Below are 5,026 nucleotides of genomic sequence, written 5' to 3' on the forward strand. Positions count from 1 at the left end.
TTGAGCTATAGGCGCCGAGCCTCAATAATTATTTAATCCCAAAAACCACAGAGAATTTCTTATTTACTTATTCATACTTAAAAACTACTGTGCATTTCTTTTTTTGGAAACAGAGTCTGACTCACTGGACCTGAATACATTACCCTGACATCATAGCTTCCTGCAAACCCCAACTACTGGGCTTTATTAATCCTCTTGCTCTGTCTTCCACAGGGCTGGGCCTGTATGTGTCACTGGCCATGACAGTGACCTAGTTTTTCTATTTTTACTAGAGAAAGGATCAGGCTCTTACTCAGGCTGTAGTTGAACTCCTGAGCTCAAGAAGTCGCCTACACTGACCTTACAGATTTCTAAAATTAGCAGACTAAGCCACCCCAACTGGCCAATAAAATATGAGTGTTGGACATTTTTAAAATTGATAATTAACTTAGATATGTTATCCATTTCTCCTAGATAACTGACTTCTCTTTTCTCTTCCTATGTATTGTTTAGAGATTTTCCTTCTTTCTTTCCTTTATTACAGACTATTATGAGGGTAAAAATGATAAGAGTCACAATGGAAGTGTATAAAGAACAACCAACTCCCACACCATCTGTGCCACAGGCTCAACTACATTGTGGACTGTGGGTCTTCTTTTAGTTGATTTCTTTCTTTCTTTCTATTTTTTTTTTTTTTTTGCAGTTTTTGGCCAGGGCTGGGTTTGAACCTGCTACATCTGGCATATGGGGCTGGTGCCCTACTCCTTTGAGCTATAAGTGTTGCATAGATTTCTTTATTAATTACTTCATTTATTTGTGAGACAGAATATCACACTGTCACCCTCACTACAGTGCCTTTTCCTTATCATAGCTCACAGCAACTTCAAACTCTTGGGATCAAGCAATCCTCTTGCCTCAGTCTTTAAGGTAGCTGGGATCACAGGCACCTGCCACACACACATCTAGTTTTGCTATTCTTAATAGTTCTACTTTCTCTCTCTCTTTTTTCTTTTGTAAGATAGCCTGACTTATTCACACCGGGTAATGTGTCAGTGCCTCACTCCTCACAGAAACCTCAAACTCCTAGAGTCAATTGATCCTCTTGCTTCAGCATCCCAAGTAGCTGAGACTCCCAAGTAGCTGACACACACCATCATGCTTGGCTAATTTTTTTCTGCTTTTGTAGAGACTGAAGGTCTTTCTTTTGCTTAGGATGACCTTGAACTCCTGACCTCAAGCAGTCTATCACCAGGACTTTCCCAGAGCACTAGGATTACTGTCCTGAGCTATCCTGCTTACAGGATAGCTCATTTATAATGTTGTTTTATCCCCAGTATATTTTTACGTTCTTGTATAGACCAGAGGATTAGGATCACAGTCCAATCTCAACCACCACTTTTTGGTAAATTCAGGTTTATGGAAAATTATTCAAGACTATTTGTTAGAAATTATCTAGAATTAGGAACATACTCCACATCACAAGTCCTAGTATCACTGACAATTGAGCTAATTTCCAATGTACATCATGTTGAAGCTGAGAAACATTTCATGTTTACCAAAATAATGTGTATGACCATGAGATGTCTTTTAACAATAGACCACATATCAGATTTTCTGCCCAGGAGTTGATGGAGAAAAGTTAGCAGATTTGCATGTAACTCCATTCTTTCAATCATGGTTCAATGACAAAAATAACATGGCTACAGATACATAAATTTGGCAAAAATCAATGAAAGAATTCTGTAATAATTAATTGACTATAATAAATGTATATTAAATTGTGTTATATATTTTGGCTAGGTGTAAGACCTGATACCTGTAATCCCATTGCCTTGGCAGGCTAAGGTGGCAGGATCATTTGAGGCCAAAGAATTCAACAGTAACCTGGGCAACATATTAACACCTCATCTCTACCAATAATGTTTGAAAAAATGAGCCAAGTGTTAGAACACACCTACCTGCTCACCAGGCTGAGGGAGGAGGATGGCCTAAGCCCAGGGGTTAATGGTTGTAGGGAGCTATAATCACACCACTGTACTACAGCCTAGGGAAGAGAGTGAGACCTTGTCTCTAAAATCTACTAATCAATTATTACATAATTCTGGAAACCACGGAGCATTGCTTATTTGCTTATTTTTCTTTAAACATTGCTGTGCATTAGGGGTGGCACCTGTGGCTCAAAGGAGTAGAGCACCGGCCCCAGCCAAAAACTGCAAAAAAAAAAAAAAAGAAAAATTCTGTGCATTTCTTTGTTTATGAGACAGAGTCTTACTCTATTGTCCTGAGTACAGTACCCTGGCATCATAGTTCCCTGCTACCAACTCCTGGCTTGAGCAATCCTCTTGCCTCAGCCTCCCAAGTAGCTAGGCCCACAAGTACCACTAGCCATGATACCCACCTAGTTTTTCTTTACTTTTTTATATTTTATTATTTTTTTATTATATCACAACTGTGTACATTGATGCATTTTTGGTGTACAGTGTATAGATTTTATATACAGTGTGCAAAGCTTACTAGGAACTGATTAATATATCCATCACCTTATTTGTTGTGGTAAGACAATTGCACTCTTCTCTTAATATTTATGAAATATACCATTGCATTAAGTACATTAGGTATGATACAACAAAATACCCTCCCTCCTCCCATCTTCTCCCTCTCCTCCCTTCTCCCTTTTCTTCTTTCCTACCTTCTGGACTACAGTTAGGTTTTACCATTCATATGAATGTAAAATTGATTATATGTTGATCTCATAGTAGTATTGAGTATATTGGATACTATTTTTCAATTCTAGAGATACTTTTTCTAAGAAAATTATTTTCCAGTTCCATTAGGTAAACTTAAAAGATATGAAGTCTCCACTTTTTATGGCTGCATAGTATTCCATGGTGTACATATACCACAATTTATTAATTCATTCATGGGTTAGTGGGCACTTGGGCACTTCCATGTCTAGACAATTATGAATTGGGCTGCAGTAAACATTCTGGTTCAAATGTCTTTGTGGTAAAATGCTTTTGGATCATCTGGGTATATACCTAGTAGAGCAATTGCAAGTTTGAATGGTAAGTCTACTTTTAGTTCCTTGAGTATTCTCCAAACTCTTTCCAAAAAGGCCAAATCAGTTTGCATTCCCACCATCAGTGTAGAAGTGTTCCCTTCTCTCCTCATCCATTCCAACTTCTGTAGTTTAGAGATTTTGTTATGTAGGCTCATCTTACTAGAGTTAGATAATATCTCAAAGTGGTTTTGGTTTGCTTTTATCTGATGATTAAAGATTATGACCATTTTTTCATTTGTTTGTAGGCCATGCTCTTGTCTTCTTCAGACAAGATTCTGTTAAAATCTCTTGACCACATAAAATTGGGTTATTTGTTCTTCTTTCATTGATTAGTTTAAGTTTTCTGTCAATTCTAGTTATCAGACCTTTGTTAGAAGCATAACTGAAAAAAAAAAATCTCCCATTCTGAAGGCTGTCTGTTTCTTTACTTATTGTGCTCTTGCCTGTGAAGAAGCTTTTTCACTTGATTAGATCCCAGTAATATATTTTTGGTGTTGCTTCAATTGTTGGGAGGTCCTCCTCATAAAATATTCTCCCAGGCCAATTTCTTCAAGCATTTACCCTGAACTCTCTTCTAGTATTTTTATAGTTTCATGTCTTAAGTTGCAATATTTTATCCAAAGAGAATCTACTTTTGTTAATGATGGAAGGTGAGGGTCCAGTTTCAGTATTCTACAGGACAGCAGCCAGTTCCCCCAGAACCACCTGTTAAATAGGGAATCTTTCCCCCAATGAGTGTTTTTGATAGGCTTATCAAAGATTACATGATAATAAGTGGCTGGATTCATCTCTTGGTTCTCTATTTGGTTCTATAAATCTACTTCTCAATTTTTGTGCCAACACCAGGCTGTTTTGATCCTATATATATATACATATATATATAATAGCCTGAATATATATATATATATATCCCTTATATATATATAATAGCCTGAGTATAATATATATAATATATATATATTATATTACACATATAATAGCCTGAAGTCTAGAAATATAATAACTCCTGAGTTGTTTTTAATTCTGAGTATTGACAATTCCAGGTTTTTTCTCAGTCCAATGAATTGAAGTACTATATTTGCAAGTTCTCTAAAGTATGACAATGGTTCTATAGCAGGAATTGCATTAAATCTGTAGATTTATTTGGATACTATGGACATTTTAAAAGCGTTGATTCTTACCACTGATTACATAACAAAGGACATGAAGTTTATTTCTGTAAAGACAACAGGAAACTCTGGGAAAAGAAATCACAGAAGTTGTTAACAAATGGAAAAGCAGCCTAGTTTTTCTATTTTTACTAGAGACAGAGTCTGGCTCTTGCTCAGGCTGATTTTGAACACCAGAGCTCAAGAATTATTCCAGCCAAGCTGAGACAAATGGATTGCATGAGCCTAGGTATTCAAGATTATAGTGACCATTAATCACACCACTGCACACCAGCCTTGGGAAGAGAGTGAGACCTTGTCTCCAAAATCAGTCTATCAATAATTATTTAATTCACCTTACTTTACCTCTTTTATGTTTACATGGATGGAGCTGGAAAATATTGTTCTTAGTAAAGTATCTCAGGAATGGAAAAAAATATCCAATATACTCAGTACTAGTATAAAACCAATTTATATTCACTCACACTTTCATATAAGAGATGAATCACAACTAGAGCTCAGAACGAAGGAGGCAAGGGGAGGGGGAATGGAAGGGGTGAGGTTGGTTTGATAGAGGGAGGGATAATGTTGGGACTACACCCATGGAGCATATTGCAAGGGTATAAGACAAATTATTCAAGAATTGAGCACAAATGTCTTAACACTGTGGTGAAGTAAATGAGGTGAAATGTATGTTAATTAGTATAATGTAAGCACTCTAATTTGTACAAATAATCAACACATTGAATCCCACAAAGGCATAAATGCATTCAAGATATATATATATATGACTTCATAAAAAAATAATAATTATTTAATTCTGGAAACCTCAGAGCAT

This window comes from Otolemur garnettii, unplaced genomic scaffold (assembly GCF_000181295.1).
Source record: "Otolemur garnettii isolate 467f Iridium unplaced genomic scaffold, OtoGar3 scaffold00248, whole genome shotgun sequence".
Classification (NCBI taxonomy): domain Eukaryota; kingdom Metazoa; phylum Chordata; class Mammalia; order Primates; family Galagidae; genus Otolemur; species Otolemur garnettii.